The sequence below is a fragment of the Puntigrus tetrazona genome, chromosome 15, assembly GCF_018831695.1.
Source record: "Puntigrus tetrazona isolate hp1 chromosome 15, ASM1883169v1, whole genome shotgun sequence".
Lineage (NCBI taxonomy): Eukaryota > Metazoa > Chordata > Actinopteri > Cypriniformes > Cyprinidae > Puntigrus > Puntigrus tetrazona.
The window spans coordinates 10,915-23,803 of NC_056713.1; positions in this window are offsets into that span (position 1 = coordinate 10,915).

Sequence of the window (12,889 nt, forward strand, 5' to 3'; positions counted from 1 at the left end):
ATTGTTAACTCTCACTGCTGCTTGACAATGTCATTATAACTTCAGTAAAAAGCTCGAGTTAAGTGTACAAGGCGCCATCTGCCAAGCTAAAAAGCTTAAAAAATGTTTCACTGCAATTGATATGAACGAGTTTAATAAGGTATTGCTTTGTAAAGAAATATGTGAAATCAAAGGTCAGAGAAAAACCATGTGCACGCATAAATTAAACCAAAGCACGCCCGACTTATTTCTAGAAAAAAATATCCGTTATTATACTTAACATGAAATAACAGAGCAATTATATTATCGCTGTAGCGATTCAAGTGGAATATTTACGTGAAAAATAAGCATGAATTTCAGAAAGTAATTGGTTTCTGCCCCTTTCTTCGATGACAGCCGCTCTTGAACTGCACTGAACTCCATGAAGTTTGTGTAAAAGCTGATGATTATGTGTTCTCCACTATGAGACAATCTTGTGCTTCAATGGAGAGCATAAACCTATGATTATCTGTATAGAAAATCACATGCTCAATGACTACAAAATGTGACCCTAGACTACAAAAGCAGTCATAAACTTAGCACAGGCAAAAAAAACATCATATGAATCAAAAGTTATAGATTTTCTTTTATGCCAAAATCCTTAGCATATTCATAAGTATAGATAATACTTATTAATTATTATCTATACTCTTACCTTTAGTATGAATATACTTACCTTATAAGTATAGATGATATTTGCATTATTTCAAAACCTGAATTTTTGATTACTAATATGCATTGCTAAGATTTTCTCACTATTTTGATTTTTTTTGCACATTGAGATTCCAGATCTTGAATAGGTGCCAAATTGTCCCATTCTAATAAAAAGAATTACTTTCTAGCGATTTTCATTTTTTTGATAGATTGATTTTTCTATGTAAAAATAAATTGTTTTGAGGAAATATGCTACACAATACAGGCTTTAGCTCAATATAAAATCAAAAGCCCAGTTCAATTAAAATGCACATTACATACTAATTCCATTACAAACTCAATTGTCAAAACCATATGAATTTGAGTAAAACTGAAATCCCAGTCTTAATTACAGGCCACAGCAGTGCTTAATAGCAGAGGCTGTTTACCCCTCTAGAGGGAGCCAATGTAGATTTAATGCCTTCTGGTCAAATAACTGACCTGGATGTTCTCAAACTGTGCATACTAAATATGTGCAATCTGTACATGAGATCAAACAATGCAACTAAAATTGTGGCTTTTAAGTAACTAATGAAGTAGAAGACATCATGATAGCACTTCCATACGCCCGTCCCACCCAGCACTTACGCTCTTTTTTAGACTCATACCCATTCCTATTTTTGACTAATCTTCCAGAGGATGTTGACATCAGACCTTTAACATTTACACGTGCTGCACATGTCTTAAAAAAAACAGGCCCCGAGTAAGATTGTGTCTAATAAATGAAGTCAAAGAAATGCAATGTACACTTTGCAACACAGAAATACGCGATGAACTAACCTCCAAATGCGGCCTCATGATTGAAATCATGGTCGTCCACTTTCAGCAAGTAACTGCTCTGTTTTCAGTCGGACGTGATTTTTGTCACATCCGGTGGCTTCTTTGCCAGGGAGCTGCGGGGTTTCAAAGTCACAAAAAAAAAAACTCTCATCAACCTCTTACGCCACAAATTTAGGGGGTAGCATACGCTGTTTTTATGTGGAACCTACCAGAGGTTACATGACAAATTCAACCAGAACCCTGAAAGTCAACGGCGCTATACATAATTTCTGTGAAAATGCAGCCACAAAAAGTGTAATGACGGATTAAGAGCACGCACAGGCGCTTGTATCAACAAATTGTTAAGGCAGTGGTGAACTAGCTGCGGCAGCCGGATCTGTTTCAAATTACGGAGATCTTATCGACAGGCGCTCAGATGAGTCTCGAGCACAGGATTAGCGTGAACTGTGGCTGCTCTGGTCGAGCGATGCACAAAATTAACTCTTTACGTGACAACATGATCACCGACGGGGACTCAAAAAGTATCCGGTAAGAGTATCGACTGCCTCGTTCGTCTCAGCTCCTCGCCGTTTTTATTTCCTGTTATGCAGTACGAGACAGAAGGCAGCTCGCCGTGACTGACACTCAGTCTGCAGATATGCTGCTGGATTTTTCATGCACACTTGTACTCCAACACCATGTTAATTCTGGGCAGATTGTTTGTTTGTTTTTAATTTTATAGACCCATGGAGCTGTACCTTGCCAGCTGGCTTGTCGGGACAGCTTGTGCCAGCGCTACTGTCCTTGGCAGATGGGCGGCGAACGTGCCTGTGACACGTGGCTGTTTGTCTGAGTAAAGAAGCACCAGTTCGAGCACGCCAGTGGTAACCGTGTTAGGTTCAGTGGCGGTATCATCTGTCTGGGTCCGCGTTAATTGCGCCCTGGCCCCTGGCCTCATTTATAGCACCACTGCTGTCATATAGAAATCAGGCTAATAAAGGTGGTCGAAAAATGAGTCTGAGAAAAACATCAATGAATGAGCTCACACCATCACCTCAGCTCTTATGCGCAGCACTGTCATCTATGAGCATATTAGATGCATTCTCATCAAATTATCTTAAAAGACACGGACGTGGTTTCATAAAATAATTTACCGCAATTGAATTAAACACATACGTTTTTAAGTAAAAAAAAATAATTAAATAGCATTATGCTCCAATAACCCTTGTTTTATTTACAACTTTGGAAAAATCTTCTTTTTATGATAACTGGCCACTCGATAGACTAACAGAAGTCATACATTTTCAATTAACTTCTTGCTGCTTAAGTTTATGGTTGGTGTTAAACCATAAAATTCAAATATACCTTTCCCTAAAATTCATATATGTAGTAAAAATACAGAATTAGATGGATAAACTACATAACGCTACTTGCTTTTGATAAGAAAACACATGCAGACATGCATTTTAGGGTTCATTTTTACCATTTTTGTATAATATCTCCCCACTCTGCTCAGTAAATATCAATAGTTTCGCAGACTGTTAAACCCACTAAAGCTTAAAGCTGAATTGCTGCCTTGCTGTAATAAGTTCATTGACGAAAAGAAAATCAGTCGAAAACCGGTAAGTCAGAGTAATTCTATGTGACTAGTTAATTAGATGTTGTGTGCAGCCTACTTGTTGACAGTCATTTTCAATGAGATAAGTGCTATTCGCCATGGCAATGGTCACCGACATCAGCATCTTTTTCATAATCTTTGGTGAATGCACATCATCAGGCAGTGCATGACATGTCAATCCAAGTTCAGCTGTCAAAGACCTAAAATGCCGCCACGTCCCATGCTTCTGAGTTTCCACAGCTCCTGTCCACCTCCTCTCTCTCGTGCTGTGTTTACTCCGGCATCCCCAAACGCGAGCTCCACCAGTAAGAGCACTAAAATCACGGGAACTGTCTCAGATAAGGCATTATGCAGAGCAGGTGAAAAATCTACAGGTGTGTCCTGAAATCCAGCTTAATCCGTGAACGCGGCGGCTCGGGAAAGGCAGCATCTTTCCGTTCTCAGCGCAGAAATCGCTGCAGCTCGCATCTCTGGCATGCGCGATGCAATGGATGGTTTAAATATCAGCGCGGCGCGACGCGTGACGCGCGCTGCAACCTCGCGCGGCGTCTTCTGCCTGCTCATTGGTTATCAGCCGCACAGCTGCTTTGACCACATGGCATCAGCGGTGGAGCATACGCGCGCTTCCCACAGCTGTCTGTACGGTTGGAGGAAAAGACGGATTAGAAAGACACATATGACCTGAAAAAGCTCCGCATCCGAAACTATGCATGCTTTCAAATCTAATGCACGAGTGAAATGTATCCGCTAAATGCCAAAACATCCTCGACGCAATTCCATGTAATTCTCGAGGGATCAATGCTGCAGTTTGAATCACCTACGATTTTGCGGTTAATAGTTTTGCTTACAGTAGCTTCCACGATGCATTACGTAACGGGGCATTTACTAGCCTATTTTTTATTGCACTGTAAAACAATAAAACCAACTGAAACCAATAAGTTAAGTTGTAATCTGCACGATACAGTAAAGCAACTTTCTGCATAACTGGATAAAAGGTGCGTTATCACGACATCAAAGTACATGAACGAGCATAACGCCGTCTGTGAGACGATAGCTTTCTTTTATGTACGATTAAAGTAAAATACATGGTTACTCACAAATTACACAGGTTTACCTCAACTGTGAATTTTAAAACCACGGTTTATTTAACTATGGGCGTGGAGATTTATGCATCGTTTTCTTGGCGTAAAAATCGCGCGGCAGCCATTTTTAAATTCTAAGTCTAGTTTCCGGTCCTGTTATCCCTAGCTGTTCGTTTTTACTGCTTGGTGTTTAACTGGTGTGTCTTAGCTCGTGTTATTTTTATCACGTTATCTTAAGTATGAACACGCTGGTTTTTGTAGTCTGAGCATTTTTACCTGAACTGCACTTTGTTATTCTCCTCGTTCCTTTAGCTATAAGCGTTTAATGAACCAGGAAGCCTCATCCACAGCCACTTTATGTTATTAGCCTATTTAAATGTATTATTTCTAAACACAAGGTCTGTGGCGCAAATAGTTTTTACGGTTTGCTGCACTCCTCTAACCTACTTGTAACAAATAAGGTGGATAAGGATTTATAATTCCCTTTGGTAGCTTTAGTCCTTATTCAACAACTTGTTAGCTAACTTACATAAAAAGTTTTATCAAGTAATGTTAACGCCCAGACCTTTTTAGTCACAAATCCAAAACCACCATTCTAAAAATACACCTAAAACAATCCCAAAGGAACCCATGGCTCAAAAAGCTTAGTCTGTTCCGGATTTTAGGACTGCAACATAACTGCTCTATTGGGTAGAAATTGTTGTGCCAAGTTGAATAGATTTTTACCTAGCGCATAAAATGACTGCACAACTCAAAATCCACTATGATATTCAGTCCCTTAGTTTTGATTGCTTAAATATGTCTGTAGAATATCACAAACACTTGTTATATAAACCTCTCATGAATTGTTCTTCCAGTCTTACAAGCACATCATAATGAACTATTTATTTAATGATATAATAAGCTCTGACAGAACAACCCAGAGAAGAAAAAGCAATCAAACAATGTGTAGTCAAAGCGTCTTTTCCTACTGTTTCTTTCCATTTGTAATTCTTTTCCTGCTTGAGAAAAACATCAGACAGAAGGCAGTTTGCCATGACTGGCACCCTACAGTAATACTGCTGGATTTTCTTTTGTTAATTTGCATGCTTTTGCATCTACACAACAAGACAAACTGCATCCTCTGAGTAATGGCTGCAATTCCAAATGTTTCTCTTTGAATGGTAATGATGCTGTTTAGGGATGATCAAATTTGGTACAACGATATATAAATAATGCTGGGAAACGTACATAATGTCAGTGCAATCCAGTCAGTATTTGGTGCAATTAGAGATATCCACTTCCAGTGAGATCTTATTACTTAATGAAGTAATTAAATCATCGATGCAATGATCATTACATCTGCTATATCACCATATTCTCACATAAAAATGGACGTGGCTTTATAAATCATATGGGTCTTCCAGCCTCATTTTGGTTCGAGCTGTTTTTAGTTGTATAACGCTATTCCATTGCAGCGGCTAATGAACCAGAAGTCTTGTTCATACGCTTACTCCGTTACTAAATTAAGTACTTTCATTACTAAAGATGCGTCTTTTTTGTAAGGAAGACACACTGAACAGATTATTTGTTGATTGTTGGGTTTATCAGCTGTTTTGGTCTCCTTATAGGCGATGTACTGCTAAATAACTCATCTACTGTACATCTTGAATGTGCCTGAAGGTGAATACATTTTCATATATATTTTTTTTTTTGTTTGGGCGAACAGTTCCTTTAATAAATGCTTTTTTTTTTAAATCTACATATCAAAACAAATGGCACTGATATATGGCACATTTCAAAGAAGTCCTTGTGATGGAAACCGACATCGTTCACGTTTCCTGTAAAAATGACTTGCCACCAGTTGCTCAAAGGTCAAGCAAAGAGACGCGTAAAATTAGAGATTTGCTTCTGGAGAAAAAAAGTCTATTTTGTTATCTAACATAACCAGGAAATCTTCTCAATCTTCAGATTTCACAAACCCCTGGCTTTTTTTTTTTTTTTTTTTTGGAGGGTGGGGGTGGTGGTGATCCATCAGGGAGGCTTGCCTTGAAGGTCTGCCTCTCGTGCCACTGTCGCAGCAGCAGATAGTGAGGCTCTTTTTTTTCCATGCATTTGTCCTCCCACTCACTCAGCTCCTCGGCTCTACTGCCACTGAAACTCAGCTTATCTGGGATTTGCAGCATTTTCCTGTGCTGCCACGCCCAGCTCCGTATCCACTTTGATGCCTGCCACTGAGCTGGAGCATCGCCAGTGTGTCACTAAAGGATCCGTTCGTAAAAGTTTGTCAGGCCTCTCCTTATTAAAGTGGATAAATCTGTCCCCTGCGCAGCGAGGGCTTTTAATATGTTACAGATGTTTACCAAATCAAAATGGAGAAATTCAATTGGAAATATAAACAAAGCTATCCTTAGACTTTTTGTAAAGACAATGACTGATGGCATGGAGGAGGCTTTCCAAATGTGCCGTGTCAACCTCATGATATCCAGCCCTAACTGTGTCCAAATGAGCGCTGCCACATTGGTTCTGCGCTAGCGCCAGCCAAGTGACAAAAAGATTGGCAATCTGAGTGACTCTGATTGGAGGTTAGCGCTCACGCAGACAGGCGAGATCTTTTGAAGTGCGAACAAAGCACTGTAGGCTCTTTTTGCGTTAAATTTGCTCATCTCCTCCCTAGATGATAGGTGCTGGAATCATTCTCGCCATTCAAACTGCTGGAAACCTCAAATTGCGGACTAATGTTGCATGCATGGCTCTTGCAGATTTAGATAATAAAGGAGAGTGACAAGCGTGTCGTATCTTTTCACCGTATTTTTGTTCAGCACTGATCAACTGCTACTGCAAGACTCATGTAAACAATACCATACGAGATATATACGTTTTAGCCAGGAATCTGTTAAAGAAGAATCACATGTGCAGCATAATGAAATTACAGTATTAATCTTTAAATCGATGTACGGGTGTTATGCCATTTTATATTAAATGGCTACCTTAGCATATAAATCTAAAAAAAGAACATGAGTAGTTGAGTTTCAATTATTTTATTATGTGAAAAACGGCCATATGATAATAAAAAGAGCTACGCGAAAATCGGTTGCCTGCATGGGAAAGCGATAAATTATGCAAAAAACATTCGAATGGCACTGTTTCGCTTTAGCGTCAGACAAGAGCATTCCAGAGAGCCATGTAAATTACTACAATATTAATTTTGTTAGGATTTCTCAAAGTTGAAATAGGGTACGTAGAAATAATTGAAATTAAATATGTATTTGAGTTGCAAGCTGACAAGAGTTTTTACATTTGCTGTGTAGGAAATCAGTTGCTTTAGACAACTGTCAAGTTATGCAAAACTGTCACGCATTGGTCAAGCGGATTTTATGCAAAGTGCTTCACTAATATTGGAACTCTATTGCATTGAAATATGAGCAAAGGCAAAGGCTGTGAAAATCAATCCGCATTGTTTTCCTTTTTAATTTTCCGTTCAAACAATTCACAAAATTCTAACCTATCATTAAAATACACGAGGTGAAAGTGAAATCATTTGTGAAATCATTGTGAAAATGCTTTCTCTGACTCGTGATGGCCACATTTATTGGCACCCAATTATTGCAGCTCTGACTTTTCACCTGTAACTTCTGAATAGTTTGAAAAATACACAATCTGAGATCAGAGACCATTCCTTTACACAAAATCTCTGCAGATCCTTCAGATTTACAGCTACGTGTTGGTGCTTCTTAACTTCTCTTTAGTTCACCTCACCTTATTTTCTTCATGGTTCAAGTCAGAGGACTGGGAAGATCCAACCACATCCCATTATAAAATCTCTATCGGAGGCAGTCAGGTTTTTTTTTTTATCAGTTGATGGATCAATGATGCCACGCTTCTGAAAAGATGTCCCGAGACCTCCGGCAGAAAAACAGGCCAACAACAGATCCAGCAGTATATTTAACCTGGGCATGGGGGTGCATTTTATTCCTGTTTGTACCAAACCCATCTGAGTGGGTTTGCTGGGAGAAAAAAAAGCTCTTTTTAGCTTCTTCCTGACCATAGAAGACAGTGTCATTTGAAGTTCCAGTCAGTGTTGTCTGAATGCTGGAGTTTGTTTTTCAGTTGAGCGAGGAGAAGTTTTCTCAGAACAACATGTGATGATTGGAGCTGTGTGATATTTTTTTTTTTAGGCTTTCAGCCCCTAGACTCAACTAATCTCTGCAGATCTCCAGCTGTGATCTTTTAGCCACTCAAACTCTCCTCCTCACGGTGATATTAGAATGATATAGACACAAGTCTCCTTCCAGACAGATTTGCAGCATCTTGGAGTTGATTGCAACCTCTTAATTACTTGCCTGATGATGGAAATGAGGATTTTCAATGCACTTTAGCTCTTTTCTTACACTGCGTACTTTGTGAAAGTCAACAATCTTGTTCTGCACATCAGAACTATATTCTTTAGTTTTAGTCCTTTGTAATTGGTGATTAAGGAATTTGGTCTCATATTAATAATTGCGTGAAAGACGAAGTATACCACCTGGACAATTTAATCACGATGGTGTGCTAAAAATTTAAATATCAATGTATATTTAATATACTTCAGACATATTTTACTCAAGTTAGAATTTCTAGGGGTGCCAATAATTTAAGACCAACATGCATTGGAGAAAAACATTTATTTCATCATGAGATTTTCTCCCCCTTTTTAATTGTTCTACTTCAATGAAAGATTAGAATTTTTGTGATTTGTATTTAATGAAAGATCAAAAAAGATCAGCGGTGCAGTTTTATTTTCAGACGCATATTTACCAAGGGGTTCCAAAATTAATTAAATGCACTATATTCCAGAGCCATGTAAGTTGTTATAATATACATTTTGCTTTGTTTTCACAGACTTGAAATAAAGTATATATATAAATGAATTACATGGAAAAAATGATTTTGAGCTGAAATTGTTTTATTATGTAAGAAAAAAGGCCATAGGGTGACGAGAGATAATGAAATCTGCTATACAGACAAACAGCTGCCACAGTTAACAGTAAATTATGTAAAAATAAATGTTAGCCCCTTTGGCTAATCAATTGCAGAGCGCTGTGAAAAATTATTGTAATATTCATTTTGCTATCATTTCTCATTTTTGAAACACAGTAAATAAATAAGCCACGTGAAATATTGATTTGAGTTTAAATTATTGTATTATGTGGGGAGAAAACACAAGATGTGAGAGAGATATGAAACCAACTCTGTAGAAAACCGATGAACTGGGACTACCGTAACATAAAAGGTCATGTAACCTCAAAGAATATTTTAATTATAAATCAGACATTGGAGCGATAATCAGCATTAAATATGGAAATGACTGCAAGTTCAACATAATTCAACGAAGATGAAAGGTAAACCAGTTATAAAACTATTTGTGAATACTATGGGGTTAATTATCGCTTTATGATTATTTCCTACTCAAGCAAATCAAACCATTAATTATAAGCCATTTTGGACTTACTGCTCAGTTGCATGAATAAACATAATTTAGATATTTTTTTAGTCAGGGTGTATTCAAATTTGTACTCAAATTCAAGTTTGAAATTCACAGTATTAATAAAAAATCCCCAAAAAGAAAAAACAAATGAAACTCTCGTTCAAAACTCGTTTTGATGAAACCACCACTACAATTCATAGCCAAGGACACAGGCTTAGAGGTTTAGAGAACCTTTATGTGCAGAAAGCTGGCCAGAAGTTTTTATGAGCCTTTAACACGCTAATGGTTTGTAAAATATAAACAAATGTTTTTTTTTTGGTGAAGAAATGTGACACGCAGTATAAATTACCTCAACGTGACGTTCCTCTTGAATCGCTGTGTACACTACGAAATGAAAGAAAAACATGCAATTTTGCAGAGGACTTTATTTTAAAAAAAAAAAACTGTTTCAAGGTGATAAACATCAAAACATTGTTCAGTACTGAAGGTTAAATATAGATAAGCAATCTTTGAAAGGATAATGCGGTTTGTAGCGAGTCACTGAAGAAAAGCCCGTGACATACCTGAGCCATGGCGTTTTGTGCCATGAGCGATTACTGATCTCAAATTTATTCTGCACTCCAGAAACATATGACATGCAGCCTAGGTGAAAAAAAAAAAAAAAAAATCAACCATCAACCTATAACCTTCCGGCACAGACGTATGAGATTTGAAGTGAAACCGATGCCTGCATATTGTTACCATTACAATACAAGGGAATATAAAAAAAGTGATTTAAACGTCCATAATTTCTTTTCATGTTTTCATCACATTTAAAGTTCTTTGTTCATTTATTTAAGCATATTGAAATGCTTTTTAGTGCGACCTTCATTTTCCTTCATGGGAGTGGGTGGGGTTGCAAACAAATCGTGGCATCGTGGAAATTTGAAAATAGGTCACAAAAAAATAAGATTCAATTGTTAAATTGTTAATTTATCATTAAATTGAATGTTTGCCTCGGTTCCTGAAAAATTTAAATGGTTCTTAGATTTGCTGGATGCTGTGAGCCTAAATTACCAGTTATCTTTAATGAGGCACTTCTGAATTATTAATAATAATATTCAGGCTGCATATTCATGTGTCAGCGGGAGTAAATCCACAAGTCAGATCTGCTGTTTTTCCTTCAACTTTTCCATTCCGTTGGGGAAATAGCGAGGTCAATAATCACGCAGGCTGGATGCTGGGCTGTCCTCACTCGTCACTGAATCTGGGGCTGTTGATCAGGGCCAATAGTTATGCAACAACAAAGATTACTTTTTAAGAGAGGTTGAAACTGAAGAGACTTCTTCTGGACTTCAGATCATCCGCTCTCTCAGACTTTCATCTGGAAATGTGAAACTCAAATGAGCGAAAAGAGCTAGTTAGTTAAAAATGCACAAGTGTTTTTACAAAAAGAAAAGATGTTTCTAGATATAGTAGGTGACATTCAAAGTGTTAGGAATGTCAGTAAACTTTTATTTATATTTTAATGACATAGCATTATTCATTACAATAAAGCCTTATGAGTCCCTTTTTCAAAAATTGACACATTTAGCATTACGTCCATTGAATGGGTGCCGTATACAATAATCCATTATTATTTTTAACCCGTCACAGCTGGTTAAAATGATTCAGTTTATAATTCATAATACCGCTTACTCTAAAAAGTCCATTCCCAATTGTCCTCTCCCAATTTGTTTAGAATTGTTTTGACTAATAAACAGTGTTTGATCTGTACGTATTTTATTCCCGATCAGAACAACAATACTTTTTTCCCCACTGGAGAAAACAAGGACTTACATTTTATCCGAAAGCAGAAGTTTGAAGTTGAAAATGTCTTAAACATTACAACTTTTCACTTCACAAGAAATCAATTGACAGACTAGAGTTGTGTGGATTTGCTTGTGGATTACTGTAATATATATATTTTTCGTTTTAGACTCTAATTCTGACATTTTAGACAGGATCACAATGCATGCGCACACTTTCCCGTAGGCACTGTGCAAAAACTAGATGTGAGTCACTGATGTCACATGGACTGTTTCGATGTATTTGCTACGTTTCTGGACCTGGATCACTTCAGTTGTGTTGCTACCTGCCTGGAGGGTCAGATAGTTCCTGATTTCTTCCCAAAATCTGCGTTCGAAGATGAACAAAGGTCTTAAGGAGTTTGGGACGACATTTCCCAACAAATGAACCATTATTATAAACTTCTACAAACCAATTTTTTTTTTTTTTGTTTAAATCATGTTGCACGATAACAAGCAACACACAACTAAGAAGCTTAAATATACATTGAAAATCCGTCAATTGTGTATGTACTAGGATAAGTGAGAGCGGAAGTATCTGGATAACTTGACATGTGTCTGATGTGTACTTCATGTCTGACAGCACAATTACATGAAGACTGCTCTCTTTCACCCAATCAATGAAGGCCTTGTGAAGAGCCCCTAAAGCCTTTTCTTGATGTGGAGCGACAGCTTAAGTCTTGAAACAATCTAATCCTGTATGACAGCCTCTGATTGGTACGTTCACTATAGCAGCTGACTAGTTCTGACTGAGAACTACGGCTGATAGATTTAAATTACACTGGGTTTGACGTGGCAGCTTGCGGGCGCTATTAAAATGCTTCCCTAAGAAGTAAAGCATGCTTCTTAGATTTTAAAATATTTGCACTAAGAGAGAGAGAGCTTCAAGTTCTTCACTTCGCCCATGTGCCTGAACAACACACAAGCACAAAGGAAAAGCCCTCCCAGTCACAGATGCGTCCCTGCTCTCGCTGAGTAAATAGCGTTTGGCCAGCTGATAGAGATTATAATACTAAACATGAAATTGTCTTACATAACACATTGTAGTTTCACTACAGATGATTTAGTGTCCATCCAGAGAGGAGCAGCTCTTGCGTAAAGCGGCTCTGACCTCATGAGATTTACCCATCAGCCTTCATTGCGAGGGGCAAAGGTATCCCCTGGGATTAGCGCTGGTGCTCTAACCCCACAGCGAGAGCGCTTCCACTGCACACGCATTAAAATCCTGGCAACACACACCAACCGATGAAATCAGTTACATGATATTAGAGCCAGGCGGGCGGGACCTTGTACTCTCCTGTGACGCCAAAGAAGTTAATTGTTCCTTGCTGAGCAAAAGCTAAGTGCAGATGGCCTGGAAAGGAAGTGTGTCTGTGAGTCAATCAACACTTCTTGCATTGGTTAAATTTGGTCGTTTTGAATTCTGGATTAATTAAGATACGCTGTT